A 20,327-nucleotide genomic window follows, 5' to 3' on the forward strand; every position below is an offset into this window, starting at 1 on the left:
CCCTCACCGCTGATACAGAGTATCACGTCTGTTTGTTGTCTACTGACAGTGATGAGTCAAATGGGAACACAGGTGTGAATCTTCCTCAGCGGACCCACAGTGGTTAGTTTAGGAGGAGTTTGAGTGGAAGCCTGTTTCTTCCCTGTTTTACTGCACCTCACTCTGCTTTCCAGGATATGTCCTTAAGGAATATAAAAAGGAATATAAAGATACTAAAAAAAAAACCCTTAAAGCAGACACAAAGCAGATTCCACTTTCATTGAACATTAAAATTTCTGACATTAGCATTTGGTACACTTGTATGCCCTTTGTTCTCCTACTTAATTCAAATGACGACTTCCTGCTCCTCCTGAAGGCTAGCTGTTGCCTTTGACTTCTGTGCCTCACACCATGTCTGAGTCTTTGCAGCTATACCTGCAGTTCATCTCCACCTCCTGCATGGATGTCCGCAGTCCTGCAGTGTAGATATCAGCAGTTTGTAAGCCATTGTTTCCCTGATTTTACTGACAACAAACCAAATCAACATCTCATGTGCTTGTCCTTAAAGTGTACTTTCTAAAAGAAGTATCTGTGATTGCTATATGGTCTTTATTATCTTACATTTTTGCCTCAAAATTCACTTCAATCAGACATTAATTTCCACCTTTCTACAAATTGTCCCTCTCAAGATCACCAAAGATACATACATGATTCCACATGGGTGGTAAGTTTTCTCTGTTCAGTTTTTTACTTGACTTTTCACAGGATGTGGTACTATTGATTCTTTTCAAGACATATCTCCCCTGACTTCTGAGAATACCTTTCTTCTGAATTCTTAGGCTTCTTTGTTCTCTTTTTCTGTGTGGCCTCTAAATATTAAAGTGACTCTCAATTGTCTTTTGCTCCACCTTCTTTATGTGAAACACCAGTACTACATACAAAGAAGTAACTTCTAAATATGTTTCTGCAGCTAGCAAACCCCCTAAAGTCCATCATCTATATGCATATACAGTTGCTAGCTTGATACTTTCACTCACAAGTCTAATCTGTATCTCGTTTGACACTTGATCAGCCTCCAATTTTCCCCAGTTTTAAACCTTCTGTATCTTACTACAAAACCATGCCTCTATGCAGATGTTCAAACCAGAATTCTCATTCTTTCAAATCTACCACCATTCAATGTTTTGATTTTCCCTCTAAACATGTACCTAAACCCATCCATTTCTGTCCATGCTATTATGTCATGTGTGTGTGTGTGTGTGTGTGTGTGTGTGTGTGTTGAATGACTGCAATAATTTCCATCCAATGAGGTCTCCCTATTTCTTCCTACCTTTGCTCCTCTGCACTGCATATTTTTACAGAACATTGAGTATAATATTTACAAATATTAATAAAAACAAAAGTCTAAGTAAATTTTATTTCTTTCCACTTGATGTGAATTCTAGGGGAACAAGATTTTTTTTTTTTTGCTTCTTTTTCTGCTGTATTCTTTTTCCTAGAGCAGTAGATAAGACACGGCTGGTGCTCAAAGCATATACTTTGAATACATAACTGATGAAACTAATGAATACGTCTCCAAGAAGGCTGTTACTGGGCGGGCACTGAGAGTCCTGCCACTGGGGAGATGCATAAGAGACCAGGACATTGTCCCTTGTCAGCAGTCCTTGTTCTCCTCCTTCCTACTCTTGTCTCAATCTCTCTCTGCATCACTGTCTCCTTCTGTTTGCCCTCTTTGTTTCTCTTCTCTTACTTGGTTAGTGTTCTGTCGCTGTTTTAATTAAATTTTCACTCCATATGCTGCACGTCTCAGAGGGAAGAATTTGTCTGTAATGTTCATCAGCAGGATAGGCCCCAGGGAGAGTGGCAATGTGTCCTGTTAACTGATTTGTAACACAAAGGACATTTGCCAGGGATCTCAGCACATGCTACCAGCCTTTGCCTGCTTTCTGTACAACATGCTTTTGAATTCCCACATCACTGTACTCATTCCTCTAGCAAACGAGGCAACTATCTCTTAACATCAGGATACCCGGATTTGAACTTTTGCTCTTCAGGGAGTAGTATTATTTTCCAAACCAAATGTTCTGTTAATATAGCTTCATTCTGCTAATATAGCTGCATAATTTGAGAAGATCACCAATTTTTTACTTTACTACTCATGTTGCCATTATGTTAAGTAACACACAAACTGCTTCGCAGTGAGTGACAGTCAACTCTTAAGAATGTACCACTTAAAAAAATTTAAATTAATCCATGAGTAATTCAATGATAACCAATTTCCTTTAGGCACTCACATTCTAGTCCCTAGAGACACAGTGAAGGATGCTCTATAATTTTGTATATAGTTTTCCATTTTATTCAAAAGAATAAGTACGTGTTAAAAGCCTTTCTGAAATCCAGATCTACTATATTTGTACTGTTCTCTGAATGGTAAGCTAGTGGAAAAAAGATCTATGTTTCCTAAATATGTTATTTCATGGGAATTAGCACCGGTTTCTTGTATAGGAAATTGCTTTAACTATGGGGCACATCAATATGAGCAGTGTTTAAAGTTGTAGAACATTGCAGGTGGTTGGAAAATTGAGTTCCTGAGAAGGAAATAACACTCTGCTTCTCTGGTGAGTAAATTAAGTTTCCACAAATGATACAGCATTACATAATGGTGAATACTAGAAAATGTTACTAGATGTGACTGTGCACAATACCTTAAAGAGAAAAAATTCTTTTGAAAGTCTATTCAGAATTCAATTTTCAAGCTTCTCTTGGACACTGTGGGCAGTTAGTGTTTATTTTCATTGAATACTCAAACTTTTTTTCCTTAAGATAGGGTCTCACTATGAGATTCAGGGTAGTCTTGAACTTTCTATGTAACTCAGATTAGCCTCAAACTCTGCAGTGATCCTCTTGTCTTGGCCTCCAGAGGGGAGCGATTATAGGTGTAAACTTCCATGCCCAGTTACTGCAATGTTTAACCATGGTAAGGATGGAATTTTCAAAAAGTTATCATCCAGACCTGAAAGACTTCATTACATGGATTTAATATTGTTCAGTTTTTCTGATTCTACTTACATGATGCACTTAGTTCCTATATTTTTTCCAACCTGCTCTCCCTCCACATTCTCTTCTATATTTTTAATTAAAGTGAGGAAAGAAGAACTGGCAATAAGTTTACATAACATAACCTTAGTGCTTTTTTAGTACATTTCTGGTGAAAGGTAAAACTTCCATGTGGAAGGAACACTGAAGAAATAACTAGAAGATATCCTATCTCAAACCAGAAACATAACTCGAGTGAACGCTCTTGAGAGAGTGCAAATAAAATATCTGAGTAAATATCAGCACAAATAAAATAAGACCATAATCAACTAAAAAGGTGAAAAACAGACACTGGAAAGGAGGAGGTTTTAGTATAAAATAGCTATATGAATAAAGCTGAAATAGGTCCAATATTTCCTTTAGATACGGATTGTTGATTAATGATTTTGTCTCTGGGCTCTGTCCTAGTGCATTTCTTAACTGCCTCCATTCTCCTAGGTAATTTTAAAATTTCATTTGCCTCTATGTGTCACAGACATCTTAATAGTTATGTCCAGTATAGCTGATAGTAGTAAGAGATTTCATGATGCTAATATCCAGTGGCTGTCTCCATGTATGTTCTGCAGGTGTCACAAATATACGTGCTCGAAATGAATTCACATTTTCCTGCACACATTTGCTCCAGGACGTCCCAAATCTATTGTTCTCTGCCTTGCAGGTGGGCATCCACATTTCCAGTCTTTCTTCCAGAAATGCTTATCTGTTCTTTTTGTCTAATTCCAAACTTGACAACATTTCTTCCAGGAAGGCTTTTTCTGGCTAATTTTGTTAATTCTGTCTGTGCTACCAATTACAAGGCACTTTGCCTGATTTCCAACAGAGATCTGGTTGAAACTGCCTGTGTACTTGTCCACCCTCCCGGTGGCCTGGCACCTTTTCTGTTGTGTTCACTGATATATATTTATAAATTGGCACGATGTCTACACTATAGGAGGCACCCAATAATTAGATCCATTTATTAAGCCATGCCTACAGACCTGCTCTGTAATAGTTACTAAATTTGATGTCAAAGATAATTCAAATATTCGTAAGCCCGTCTGTCATTCTCAAGGATCAAGAGAATAGATTTTTGTTAGTAAAGCAACTATATTAAAGAATGAAATGCTGTAAGAGCCATAAAATAGACTTTAAGTTATGGCAGAGTAATGAAACAGAAAGACTGGGATCAGGATTATTAAGAAGCTAGATAACAGGTGAATGGATGAGGAAAGTGTGACTTTTTAAACAAAATTATGTATAAGAAGTATTTATGTAACTAATTTATTTAGCATCTATTGTTTTGTAGCAAATTTTTAAATATAAATTATCTTAACTTATTTGATTCTCACAAAAAAGCCTGCAATGTGGCAATCAATGAGCTCTTGTTCCAAACATAGTGTTATCATTTATCCAATAAAATACACATTTGCTGGTAGGGTTTGAACTTTGGAAACTCAGATTTGCTAGCTTCAGATTAAATCTTACTTGGTTAAGTTTTTTAACAATTAAAGGATAGATATAAGGATATAGTTTAGGTACTGAAGTGAGGGCAAACAGATATGTGGTAAATGAGTGGAAATGATCCAACAAGAACAATTTATTTCTTTGAGTAGAAGTATTGTTAAAGGACCTTTTGATACCCACATGTTTCTGAGTGTAAACCTACTTACATTTCAAGATGTGGTATAACTAAAGCTCTAATATTAATATATACATATCTAAATGAAACAAAGCTTAACATAGTAAGAGAATGTCGTATGTTACACTAATACTGAATAATAATGAAGAAACACATCATTTCAGACTGAGCTTCTTTTCTCATTGGTTAATCTACCCATCAACGTACATTTGTTTTCTTAACACTTCTTAAGTCAAATAATGTTTCAGGACACTCAGCCTGAACTATAGATATGTTAAGATCATCAGGTTACTTTCCAAGTTACACAGACCTTTTAGACTGCAAGAGTTAGAAATAAAAAGTAAATTAATAGGACAAAAAGAAAAAATAATACTTCTCACTTTAAGGATCAATTTATCATTCTGTTAGGAATTGGGATAAGTCACGAATAAGGTACCACTGTCACACATAATTTTTAAAACTGCTTGCTAAAGTATAATTTCCTTTTTACTTGACTACATACTCCAACAAAATCATAATTCTCTGAGAGTATAGTCTATGTGAAAACATTCTCTGTTTAACTAAGCAGAATAGGGCCAGGGATTTGGCTCAGTGGTTCTGCTGCCTGCCTCGCTAGCACAAGGACCTGAGTTTGATTCTCAGTACCAAAAAAACAAAAACAAAAGCAAACAGAATAGTTTGGGCATATAACATGTCCTTGAAAAATATTTATTAAATGAATATATAATGAGGTCATATGAGCCGTATTCTATTTCTTCAGTCATCTATGTCAGCAGGGTTTATTTGATCTTTAAGGCATGTATGTATTACATTCATGAATATATGCCAAAATTTTTTGAAGCTTGAGTAAAATTATAGCTCATCAATTTAGTCTCACATAAAAATATGTGTATGTACCTGCATTTTTCCAAGAAATGTTCTATTTGATTAGGATGTGCTATCAGTGAACAAATAGATCTTTTCTTCTTGAACTTGCAGTACTTACATTGTAAGATGGTCTGTTATTTTATATTTCCTCTATTTTTTTTTTCTTTTTTGGTACTGGGGATCGAACTCAGGCCCTTGTACTTGTGAAGCAGGCGGCAGAAGCATTGAACTAAATCCCCAGCCCTTTCCTCTATTTTAGTTTCCTCTATTTTCATCACTGTGCTTTAATAACTGAGGTTATTAAGGAGGAAAGATTTATTGTGGACAATGCTGTCATAGGGTTCAGTCTCTGTTGTTGATTTGGCCCCATACTTTGAGCCTATGCAGAAGCAAAACATCATAGTCAGAATCATGAGGAAGAACAAAGAGAATCTCCTCATGCTGGGCCACAAAACACACAATGTCCTCTCCAAGGGCATGCTCCCAGTGACCTTTCTTTCACTATATCCCATCTCCTAAATATTCTACCATTTTACACTACTGAAGCAGGCTGGGGACCAAGCCTTTAGCTTGTGAACCTTTAAGATCTGAATAATAACATTCCATCCTTGAAAAGTTCATTGAGATCCCAGAACTTTTAAGTTTTTAAGTTTCTTCTTTTGTATCCTGGCCATAATGGGGTAAGCAACCTCTTTCACCATGAGTTCCTGCCATGATGTACAATATAGGCCCAAAGAAACAGATTAAGTAGACATAGATCATACCTATTAGTTAAAATAAACCTTTCTTATATAAATTGATTTATCTCAGGTATTTTGTCACAGCAATGGAAAGCTAATATATCTTCCTTTGATACCTAAAATCGCAGAAAAAAAAGTCATAGCTATAATTTATCCAACAAATATCATAAAATGTTCATAATTTATTTGATTTTTGCCCCATCCTAAACCAACATAATTTGATTGCTGCCAAACAAAAATAGCAATGATGGTGCTATAAGTAGCATTAATGAATCCACTGGTGATATTCTCTCTTCCTTAGTAATCACAGTTACATTTATTAAATTAACAATTAATAATATAGCAAGTAGAATTTCACCTGAAATTATTGTTTTGAGACCTTCTGCAATACATCCTCAAATTATTGTACTTGTAAAAGACTAGGTTAAAAAATTGGCATATTTTAATTTCAGTGCACCTTATCAATCAGTTGTATATAAAATACCAACATTTGTTCCCTTTTAAAATTCTTTGCTGATTTGGAACACTAATAGATTTGGAATAGAAATATTTTTGTACTTATACTGGCCAATGTGCCTCTCCACTGCTTGTAGCAGCATTATATACTTTAAAGAGTGCTTGATTAACCACTTGCATATTGTAACATGTCTTAATTACTTTCTCATTACTGAGATAAAATTCTAGACACCTACAATTTAGAGAACAACAAGCCTATTTTGGCTTGCAGTTTTGGTAGTTTTAGTCTTGGTTGGCTGACTCAAACACAGAAACAGCATAATGGAAGGATCTTTGGTGGAAGAAAGGCACTCACATCACTGCAACAAAGAAACAGAAAAGGGAAAAGAAAAGGAGAAGACACGCCCTTCAGGTCGTGACCCCAGGAGCTCTCCTCTAATCCGATCCCACCTCAGTACAGACAGAGGCTGCACTAACTCATTTGTGGAAGAATCTACTGATGAGTGCAGTGCCCCTAACATTTTACAGTCTCCAAAAGTTCCAGTTGAGTGTTTGGGAGGGAACATTCACAACCCTAATTGTGACATAACTGAAGTGAAAAATTCAGGAAACGTATCCATCATTTCTATTGAGGACAAAGCTAAGAATAATGGATAAAAGTGACAATCGAAGTAAACAGTGACTGAGAATGAAACTTCATGTTAAGAAATTAGTTTCCCTTGCAAAAGTTGCCCGCTGCAACTTCCAGGTTGAGGAGAGAACTGTTAGCAGTTTAATAGAAAGGGTTTATATGGTGGAAAGAGAGTGAATAGCAGCTCACTTCTGACACTCAACTGAGCTTAAAGTCAATAGAAAAGCTTGCTATTTTAGTTCCAAGTGTTTCAATTCCAGGCATCTTTCTTAAATATGTCTAAGATATTGTTGTTTTTAGAACATACTTATGAATATGTAGACTTGTCTCCAACAAGAGGCTTCAGAGGTCACTACCCAGGCAAACATGATTAGATGAGGTGTGAGTAGGGTTTTTAGGCGTCAAACTGTACTAAAATCTACAAAATTGCTTTTTCTTTAATTTAGGATTTTCCTTAATTAGTGATTGTAAAATATCAGACCTCACCCACCATAACAGATTACTTAGAAATTTATTTATAATGCAAACCTTCTATAAAATATCAAAGATTATGTTATCACCATATTTTGCCAGTTTCATTCTGTATTTCTTTTCTAATTGTTGATAAATGAACTCTAACTCTAATAACTGTTAATTGAATAGATACTTAACTGTTTATGATTGGATACTTAGCATGGAAATTTTGGGACAATCGCAAGAGTCAAATAATGGTGTTTGTGCTATTGCTGCTGTTGACTTAGCAGATAGAAATCATTCATTCTGTCTGAGAGAAAAGAAGTCTTCCCTGCCATTGCATACAGAGCATGTGGAAGTGAATAGATTCTCTGCCAGTTGTTCCTGTTTGCTGTCACAATTTATTTAAGTATAGAAATATTAATGGCAAAACAAATAGCAATGTTATTTCTCTACTTTGAAAAATTTCAGCTCATGCATCCATGAATACAGAAAAAATTTCAGTCGGAAATCATGCCAAATCATCTTTCTTCTTAGCATCTTATAACTCTAAAATTGATCATTACTAGTATTCTTGTGGTCTGTATTGTTCTATTTGCTATTTTACAAAACTTGTGTTTAGGCAAGAGGTGAAGATAAATATTTAAAAGATCTGAAGTGGAGCCTAGTACATGTACAAAAACCCCTACTAAAATCCAAAATTTAAGGACAATATCATTCAATAATCTCCACTGGAATATATGCACAGCATGCTAACTTTTAAGTCCTAACCAATTAAAAGATAAAATAAATCTGTACACTGATCATATCTACTCACATAAATATACATCCTAAGATATTTTAATTCTGCTGTACACATTTGTATATGTGGTCTGTATTTCTCCTGCTTTCCCTTCTTTTTCTTTCTTTCTTTCTTTTTTATTGAGATGGGATCCTTCTTTATTGGCCAGATTAGCCTTGACCTTGATATTCTTCTGCTTCAGCCTCCCAGTAGTCTTTGTCTGTTTTAACTGGAATAAATACAAGAAGAAAAGGGCAGACTAAAGAACCAGAGCAACATTTTCTGTCTGGAGATAAATTTGATTAACCAGATTAAATAAATTGCTTCCTGAACTGACAGTCCATCAGAAGGGAACTTGGATTTGGAAGGAAAATAGAAGAAACAATTTAATAGCCTCCAATATATTTTTAGCCATTCAAGGATAAAATGACATATATTCTCAGGTTCTCAGTTAAACGTCTGAAAATTAATATAATTAAAAATATTAGGACTAAGATTAGCATTTTAAAAAAGCATAATTTGTATTTGAAATTCTGACACTATGAAAAAATCTGTTTCTTTTTCTCAACTATTTAAGTCAAATGCATGAATTGAAAATATATTTTAGTATACAATATTGTATTCTTCCATTGGATCTTTTTAGCTTGAGGGAAAAATCATAAATATTATAATAACAAATTAAGATAAAGGTGCTGATTATTTGGAAACATTTAATATTGAAATGTTCAGGAACAATGTAAAATATGAATATTCCCATTAATTTCATTTTTATTTTACCTTGGGCAGAACTTTGGGGGTACTTGTCCATAGAAAGACTGCAAGTTTTCCTACACAATAATAATGAATACCAGGGATTGTCCTTTAGAAATCAAAGTGCACTTTGACTCATTAAGAACTTTTTTCCATATAAATGAATGATTTGTTTCAGGTCAATAGCCCCATGCTGGTAATACTGTTAATTTTTTTCACAGGTCAGTTATTACATTTTGCATATGTGTATGACTCATTAACTTCATTGTAGATAAATTTCACAGACATTGGCCTACCTGCTTGAAAGAAGATAGACAGATAGTAAAAAATGCAAGTACTGTAGGTTAAATTTGTGAAAATGGAAGTAGGTTATGTAAGACCTCGGATGGCCTTCCTAAGTAGTTGTTTCATTTAATTCACATTGAGTTCAGTTTCATCAGTACTTTCCTGATCATGAGGAGATATTCTGGTTAAATAATATACATTTGATTTATGTAGTTTTTATATTTTTTATATTTATATTTTATTTTTATATTTATATTTTAAAATTTTTATTAGGTATGTTTGAAATACATACTAGTTATATTCCTTGTGGGGAAATTTCAAATAATATTTCAAGTACTTTCTACTTTGAAAAATCCAAAACATTGGACAGTCAAGCTAAAAATGCTCATCTAAGTAGAGAACCAATTGACAAGGAGTCAGTTTGAAGAAACAAGATGAAAGAGTTGACTTTGGAGATGGCAAGAAAGAACATGCCGTGGAAGCAGCGTGTCTACTGGGTTCTGAGGAAAGGCCAGGGCCTGATGGGACACAAGCCAATGTGTCCAAAGGGGGCAGGGTGGTGGGAGACCTTTGGATTTGTTTATTACAAAATTTAGATTGCATTGATCATGAATATTTTATTTATGGTAGTGATATTGTGTGATTTACATTTGTAAAAGATCACTGTAATTTTTTTGGCAAGAAACTATGGGGTGATAGAAACTGGTTATTATTTAGCAAACTATTATAATAGATTAGTGAAACACAATGATGGCTCAAGAATAGCCTAGCAATGGAAATGAACAATTGTGGTGAATATATAGGCAGGCAGCAAAAATGCTAAGTCTTGCTTCTGAATTTGATAATTTAGATATTGTGAATAGAAATACTTGATTTGAGCAACTATATGATGATATCCTTTACTAAATTGGATTGCATAGCGTTTTCAACAATTTGAAATGTCAAGGAACAAGAATTTGTTTTGTCCATACTGAATTTCTGATAGTCAATATATATTTCTCCCCAGCCCCACTGAAGACCAAGCCCAGGGCTTTGGGCATGTCAAACACTCTAGCATTGAAGTATACTCCCAACATTCCAAATAATCGCTTAAAACATCCTAAATTTTGTATGTAACAACCAGTTATTCCATACCAGTACTGACATAATTCTATGCCTACATGAAAAGCTTTGTCCGTAGAGTTTTTGCTGTACTTTTAGCAGAGGGACAATGCTTTATTTGAAACTTTTACTGGATTCAGAAGTAAAGGGATTAACTACATTTGGTGTCCACTCAATCAAAAAGGTTTTACTTATCTGTGTTATTAATGCCAATTAATTCAAGATGGAACTGACATCCATGTTGGCTCTGACTATGACCCAGCAGTTGTAAGTGCAATTTATTTTTTATTTCTCTTTCTGTTGAAGCTCTTCATCACAGGTTGCCTGAGCCTTCCTACAGGTATTCCTTTTATTGGTGTGCCTTAATTGTCTGCCAGATTTACTTGTATGAATGTAATTGAATCCAAGGAAAATATAGCTTGAGTCTGGGTGAAAAAATCTGATAACTCTCACCCCATAAACCCTTGCTATGGTTGTAGAAATCTCTACAATAATCCTTAAATATCTTTCAAATTGCTGAAGAAATGAAAAATTTCTTACTATAGTAATTTAGTGTCTAATGATATTACTTTTCACTGAAAGGTGGCAACGTTTTCATCAGCATAAGAGGATTATGTAGCTCTTCTACTTTGTACACCAGGGACTGGATTAAATAAGCCAAAATCCACACTTCTTTAATGAAAAGAATTGTTTTATCAACAAGGTTAAAATTTAATACACCAGTATTAGGTATTTAGACATTTATGTGTGTTCAGGTGTTAGTGAACTTCATTAGTAGAATAAGGGCTCAAGAATCACCGCATGTGGGCCTTTTTATAGGCTTAGGAAGCCAGTCTCTTTAATTCCATAACATATAATTTATGATATTGATTGTCTAACACCCCAGCCCACCACATAAACTATACGTTATTCATACTGTGATATTAACTGACTTCCTTGTTCCCCTTCTGTAAGGACCCTACTTCTCTAAGGAAGAAGAGGAAGCTTTCTTCCTTCTTCCCTCCAGAATTCACAAATACACCCGGGAATAAAGAACTTTATTCTCTGTTTTTAGATGTACATTATCTATGGAATATAGCAACCTATTTTTTAATATGAATTTTTCTTTATTTTTGTAATCTCCTGATTTCAAGCACATATATAAAATTAAAATAATTTTATTTGTTATTTTAACTGACCTAGCTGTATGTTTTATTTTCCTAATTCTTTTTGTCTACTCTTTAATATTTAGCCATGCTTTGACCTAATCTTAATATTTTTCCAACAAGGATGTATCCAGAGAAATAGTATAGAAGATTTTCATATGATAAATTCAATGTAAAACATGATTAATGTGAACATGAAAAAATTAAACAATCAGATTCCTAGATACTAGTTCACTCTGTGAAATAAAATCCATCTGAAACTAATTGACTGATTATTTTATTCTATACCTTAACTCTATCAGGAGTAATTTTACAGTCATTTTCCTTTCAATGTTAAATGAATTATAATATATTATAGCTATTGTTAGGTTTAAATACTATTTCATAATCAAAGAGAACATGTTTTTATGGCAGAGGTAGGAAAAAAGTTAAACAGATACTCTTTTGTTTAATATATTGCAGAAGGCAAGGTAGGAAAGGATGAATGTATGTGAGCCAACGAAATTAGAAAGAGTTTTATATGTTATACTAGCTTACATGCACAAACATAAGTACACACATGTGCACATATATTCTCTCTTACACATGCACACACACCATGCACATACACAATGTGTTTCCTTGCATGAAAATTTCCCTTTTCTAATGTTCCACTAGCCTTCTGTTACATTAGTCTATGCAAAACAGCAGAGCTAATCAGAAAATGGTAAAGAATGAAAACATTGGGTTTGAAATTTCTAAGTAACTTTTGACAAAAAGAACTCACTCCTCTTGGAAGTAGTTGCTAACATGTGTAGAGATATATTCTATGAAAATATGACCTGAAACTGAACTTGTAACATCTATTCTAAACATTAAATGTATTAGGAAGAATACTGAATAACTAGTAATTTCCACAAGCAAAGTAACAAAAGGCACCAAAGATGCAAAAATTTCATTTTTCTCCTCACCCCAAACCAAATCTTCAGAAAGCTTGAATAATTGGACCATGAGGCTGTAATGAAATCACCTCCATCCATCTATTTATTGACCAGTAAAGCACAGAGGAAGAATTAAACTATTTCCTCTAAGCCAGTCTTTGAAAACCCTGACTTAAAATGTGATGGAAAATGCCATATGCAACTTCAGGTTATCAGGGTTCATCAGCTTGGAGACATGGTTTTATTAAAAATTAGGAGGCCAAATGACATATTTTGTTATCATATCTAAACATCCTGGCTGTTCCTCTGTATCAGATTCCCATAAAAGTACAGAAAACTAAATGATATATAACTACAGGGCTTAGTTTCTTTCCAACAGAAAAATTCAATTTCTGAGAAATGCATTTGAGGAAGTTGGTCTTGACAAATATACAAATTAAAGAGAGAAAATAAGTAATATATGTGGTAATTTAATTTATTACTTTGCAAGCTACCTCGGATACATCTCAAGCAGAGGAAATTATCTTAATACATACAATGTAATGTAGCCAGGGTGTATTTGAGTTTGGTAGAGAGGAACCAAGAAAGAAAAAGTAGGCTACAAGTCTCTGGATTAGAAATAGAACTGTTTGAAATATTGAGGAAAAATTTGGATATTTGAACAGCTTTATTTTTCTTAATTACTTATAAGCATTAATGGAAATAAGTTATGTAACTTTCTAGATTGGAATTTTAATTAGGCCAGGAGTGTATATATATTTTTAATGTATCGAAGAGGAAGTGAACATCACCCACTATTTTCTTGTTTCTGTTAACCTCTGACTGGCTGTGTTCACTGCTGGTTATGCATTTAAGTTGAAGTTATTTAAATTTTATTATTGCTGAGAAGTCATGTGGTATCCTGACATCCTTTTCTATCAAAGTCATTATTATCTATTTTCTGTTAAGTAGCCTTAATAAAATTACGTTTAAATTAAAAATGTATTTTAAATAGCCGGGATATATACTGACATTGACTTTTACTTTTATCTCTTGTGGATATAGAAGCTTATTGGTTTAAGAGATTACCTTGATTTGTGAGCATGAAGGGATGACCTCTGGAGTTTTAAAGCTTATAAAACTTTGTATCTCAACAAAATCACCAAATCTCACCAGAGCAGAACAAATGGGTATTATCACTGCCTTGTTTGGCTCCTAGGTGTTCTCAATGGATTCAGGGGCTATTAGTCCATATCTGGGGCTCAGGATATATACACCAAATGGGAAGAAAAAAAGTCCAAAGAACAAGTACAAAACTGACTGAAAGACTGGTGTATTTGTTGTGAAAGCTCTTTGGGAAAGAGAACTTGTCCGGTTCACCTTTGAATTTTTAATTCTAAGCAAAACCTATTTTAAAAAATGAGAAAAAAGACTCAAATCCATGCAATTAGGAATGAAAAGGTGAACTCATAGCAGAAATTCAGAAGGTCATCAATACCTGCTTTGAGATTTTGTATTCTAATTAAATCAAAAGCAGAAGAAATGGGGATATTCCTGGATACACATGAATTACCAAAGCTGAATCAAGGATATAAAAAATCAAAATAAATAATTATCAGTTAATGAAATTGGAGATATAATTTAAAAACTATGAACAAAGAAAACTCAAGGCCCTGGCAGATTAATTGTTGAATTCTATAAGAAACTTAGAGAAGAGCTATGCCACTACTGTTCAAACTCTTTAATAAAACTGGAAGGGAAACAATACTCCCAAATTCATTCCTGGAAGTAAGCATTACCCTGATACCAAAACCAGTGAAGAATCCAACCAAAAAAGAGAACTACAAGTCAATCTCTCTGATCAACATAGATACAAAAATCCTCAATAAAATACTGGCAAACAAAATGCAGCAAATCATCAAACATGTTATACACCCTGACCGAGTAGGATTCATTCCATGGATGCAGGGATGGTTTAACATCTGTGAATAAATAAATGTGTAAACCATATTAACAGAGTCAAGGATTAAAAACTACATAGTCATCTCAATAGATGCAGAAAAAGCATTTGACAAAGTCCAGAACCCATTAATGACAGAAACACTACAGAAAGTTGGAACAGATGGCCTGTATTTCAATCTGATAAAAGCCACCTATGATAAACCATACTAAAAGGACAAAAACTGAAAGCTTTCACTCTAACATCAAGAACAAGAGAAGAAGTTTCACTGCCACCACTTGTATTCAATATAGTTCTAGAAACAATAGCCAGAGTAATTAGACAGAGAAAGAAATAAAAAAAATAAGGATAGGAAAGGATGGAGTTAAATTATCATTATTTGTGGATGACATGTTACTCTACATAGAAAACCGCAAAAACTCCACTAAAAGACTTCTAGATTTAATAGCCAAATTTATGGGGGAATATAGCTGGATACAAAGTCAGTTCTCAAAAATCAATAGCATTACTATATACAAATAAACTCATTGAGAGAGAAATTAGGGAAATAACACCTTTCACAATAGCATCAGAAACAACAAACAAAAACCCCAGGGATCAATCTAATGAAAAAAGTAAAAGACCTTTATATGGAAAAGTACAGTACTCTGAAAAGAGATGGAAGAGACTTTCAGGCAATGGAAAGATATACCTTGCTCGTGGGTAAGAAGAACCATTATAGTGAAAATGGCTATATTTCCAAAATTGTTATAGATTTAACTTAATACCAATGAAAATGCTAATTACATTTCTCACAGAATTAGAGAAAACAACCATTTGGAATCAGAAGAAACCTAGAAAAGCAAAAGCAATTCTGGGCAACAGAAGCAAGGCAGAGGGCATCACAATCCCTGACTTGAAATTATACTACAAGTTACCATAATAAAAACGGTTCGGTTCGGTGGTCTGCCTTGCAAGCAAGTGCAAGGACCCGAGTTCAATCCCCGGGACCAAAAACAAACAAACAAACAAACAACAACAGCAACAACAAACCAGCATAGTACTGGCAAAAAAATTTGAAGGTCAATAGAGAAACAACTCCAAACATATGCAGTTACCTTATCTTGAGCAAGGAAACAAACATCTTCACTGGAAGAAAGAGAGCCTCTTTAATAAATGATACTGAAAATAAATGACACATGGCATTCTCCATGACAAAGATTAAAACTAGACCCATATTTTGACCAAGCACTGAGCTAAAATAAAAATAGATCAAAGATCTAAATTTTAAAAGGAAAACACTAAATATGCTTCAAGATAGAATAGGTATAACTCTTAAAGATATTGGTATAGGGAAAGACTTTATGAACAAAACCCTGATCACACAGGAAATACCATGAAGAATCAACAACTTGGATATTATCTTATTAAAAAGCTTTTGCACAGCAAAAGAAACCACCAACAGAGTGAAGAGACAACCCAGGGTGCGAGAAAAAAATTTTGTCAGTTGTTCTTTGGACCAAAGACTAATATCTAAAACATATAAAGAACTAAAAACAAAACAACACAAAAAAAATAAAATCTCCCAATTTTAAAGACCCAATAAAAACTGAACATCTGAAATGAATAATACTTCTCAGATGAAGAAGTACAAATGTCAAATAAATATATGAAAAATGTTCAATATCACTGGTCATTTGAGAGATGCATATTAAAACAACAGTGAGATTTGATCTCACTCCATAAGTAATAGCTCTTATCAAGAAATCAACCATTAACTAATGCCAGTGGAACTGTGGGAAAAGGAAACCTCCACTGTTATTGGGAGTGTAGATGGGTGCAACCCCTTTGGAAATCAGTTGGGTGACTCAAAATAAGGAAAACTAGAGGTTCTATGTGATCCCTTCTTGGTATCTTCCCAAAGAATTAAAAGTGTAACACCACAGAGATATATGCACATCCATATTTATAGTGGCTCAGTTAGTAATTTCTATATCCTGGAAACAGCCCAAATGCCAATCAATCAACTGATGAATGGATAAAGCCCTTTGGAAATCAGTTGGGTGACTCAAAATAAGGAAAACTAGAGGTTCTATGTGATCCCTTCTTGGTATCTTCCCAAAGAATTAAAAGTGTAACACCACAGAGATATATGCACATCCATATTTATAGTGGCTCAGTTAGTAATTTCTATATCCTGGAAACAGCCCAAATGCCAATCAATCAACTGATGAATGGATAAAGAAGAGGAGAAACCATACTCTTAAGTGAAATAAATTGGATACACATGCGTAAATACTGTACTGTGTCTTTTGTGTAAGATACAGAAAGTGGAAATAGGGTCCAAAATGTATAATAGATTTGGGGAAATGGAAAGAAAATATTCAAATGAGAAGGGGAACAAGGAAGGTGGTGGGGAAAGAAAAGAAGGGGCAAGAAAAGAAAGAATAGAAAAATGGAAACAATACTTTTGTAAAAAGGAAGGAAAGAGGAGTCAAAGGGAGGGAAGTGGAATGGGAAAATGAAGAAATAATGTATATGGTGTACAGGTACAAATTCCTTATGATGAATGATATCATTATGAGTATCTAAAATACCAATAAATATATTACTTCCAAAAATGATATTTATAGAGTCTTTGAAAGTGGGAAGAACACTTCTCAGTAATCCTGTATATATCAAATGCTTCTAAATAATTTTGCTGATGATTTTCTTGAAAGACTCAATAACTGTTTTGTGCTAAAAGGAAAAAATGTCTACTCAGATATTTGTTTCTTTCTTTCATTGTTTGCAAAAGCAAATGTATCAATGAGTGCTTATCAAGAAACATTTAACGCAAGATATGCTAGTACAAAAGAATTTACAGGTCGGCTTACAGTGGCCTCCCACAGAGTCAGGTATGGAGGAGTGGAAAGGTCTGTCTGAACACTGGAGAAGCAAAGGATCCAGTTGAAGGCCTGGAGCTCAGAGTAGTGTGAGTCTGTATCAGGAGGCCTAACGCTCTGCACTGGAAAGCAAGAGACAATGTCCAAGGCAAAGGTGAAGACTGGAGCTCCTTTGAAGAAGCAGAAATGACCCTTCCTTCCTCATTCCATTTTATGGTACTCTAGTGATGGTCCTCCCTAGGGTGCATCTTCCACACCCAGAATTCCTCCGAGCCAATTTGACGAGGCATTTCTTACTCAAGTTGACACAAGCAGTTAACTATCCCAGGTAAATGAAATATCCAGGAAGCCCAATAAAATAGAACTCATCTAGTATTGCATACTTTTATGCCAGGTAAAATTCTCCATTCTGTATAAAGTTCTCAGGTGAACACCATAGACCCATTGCATAAAGGTATTGGTGCTCTGTGCTGTGTGACACTCTTCACAGAATTCCTCGGAGCATGTCACTGTACAAGTGACCATATCACGTACCCCGTTCCACTGCTCCAGGATAGGGAGAAGTTTTCAAACGCCTACTCACCTAAGAATATTTATCTTGATGACCTGTTAAAAATCCTATAAATCTTATGGATACAATGACAAGAATGTTCCTTTTCCTTTATTCTAAAAAGCCCCAGGCAGAATTGCAGAAAAAAAAGTTTTGTTCTTTTTAGTTTGTATGATATCTGTTTATGTAAAAATTTGTTTAGCTGCACCTGCTCCCAGCACTCTCTGTTCTAACGTTAATTACTACTAAAATTCCAGAGAATATCTTTGCACAACTGGTGACAATATAGTGTTTCTTTCTGGAAAGAAGTGGCAAGGGTGCTATGTTTTGCTTAATACTTTTATAGCTTATAAAGAATGTACTAGGCCAAAGGGATTCTTGCCTGAGGAAAAGCAATACCACACTAATATTCTACAGTCTCATTTTTGCTAAAGAAAATGCCACATAAAACTAATTCTGTAGGCCTCTCAAATTAAAGATGCCATCAGCCTTTACACTTAATGCCAGCACACTTAATGCCAACATACTTGAACTTAATGAAATGAATTTCATGCTGTTATCACAAAATGCACTTGAGAGAAGGAATACAGTATTAATATAAATGGTGCAACAAGTAGAAATGCCTTGTTCACTCATTTAAAAAGTCAACATATTCTCTGTGTGCACGAAACATTTCAGTATCAAATCCAATGTAGCTTCTCACTAGGACTCATATCTGTATATTGTTTTCCTGTCTTCATTTGTTTTTTTCATGTAGTGATTTTGCAGATAACCTATGTTCAGGATGGTACATGATTGCATTTGTAATGTTTTAAGTTAAGCAAATTTTCTGCACCTCTGAGAGGAACCAGATGATGACATAACAAAATTAAAGTTATAACTCAGAACTGTGTGTGTAATGGGTGACCCCTATATTAGCTTCATGCATATATTTGCATTTTGTTAGGATTTCATATTGATCCTCACAATTCATTTACAGTACAAGGTTCTTTATGTCAAGGAATATTGCCACTTGCAGGAGACTGGAGCAACAGCACAGGTTACTATTAAAGCATGTCAGGTGTCATAGGCACTAAAGAAATGTTGCATGCATGTTGAGTTGTCTGTAACACATCAAGCCAGGTTATGGCTGTATCACTGCAGCACTGATGTGAGAGAGATGAGCAGATGACAGAATTGGAGAGCTGAGTTGAATCGAGGGGAAATTATACCCTTTACTGTCTGGCAATTTGAAAGGATGACAAGTGATGAATGTGATATAATTGGAAAACAAGGGGGCCCACCATGAAAGATTATGAGAAATGACTCTTCAGCAACGCACACAAGGGGAATGTATGAGGCTGACAGATAACATTTCATTTAATAAACTCACACAGGATCTTGGGCTACTCACAGAATTTCTTGAAGGGGTTCTTGAAAAACCAGAAAAAAAAATCTGAGATGTCTTACTAGATAAGCCATACATCTTTTAGAAACTGATCAGTGCCTGAAGCGTTGTATTCTTCTTGCAGGAGTATTAGGCATTCAGAGTTACCATACAAAGTGGTGTTCCACATAAAACTTGTGTGTAAGGCTACAAAGGAAAACATGACTTTTTTGCATGACTCCAGAAATATGAATGGTGTTTTGGGTACTTGATTCATTCCATCAGCCTTATAGCTGCGAAAGTAGGATGCCAGTCAGTCAACCCAAATAAGATGAGATATTATAAGATACATAAAAAATGAACATTAGACTCAGTTCCACTAATATATCCAAATTAATTTGACTATGTAGTAGAACTGGCTATGCAGGAAAATCAGTGTAGTTGCTTTTGACAGTAAATAAAGCAATAATGACAATTGTCTCCTCTTTCATAATCTATAGTCAACTTATTGGAGACAAACAATTTTAATACTTAAAAATATTTCTGGGGTAATTTTGATGTCATACATTTGAAAATGGCAATGTGATACAAGTTTCCATCAGAAGATAAGCACATTCTTGATGCCTAACATATATCTTTCTGGGATTTTAGTAAAACACACTGTGGATTCACTGGCACCTTCTTAATTCCTAGTTGATAAGTATATCCTTTGACAGGATGCTGCCAAAATAGTACTATTTGATGACAAGTGTCAAATGTGCACTTTCAATACTGACCTTCCTAGAA

The sequence above is a fragment of the Fukomys damarensis genome, unplaced genomic scaffold (assembly GCF_012274545.1).
Source record: "Fukomys damarensis isolate Sample0158 unplaced genomic scaffold, DMR_v1.0_HiC HiC_scaffold_5, whole genome shotgun sequence".
NCBI classification, from domain to species: Eukaryota; Metazoa; Chordata; class Mammalia; order Rodentia; family Bathyergidae; genus Fukomys; species Fukomys damarensis.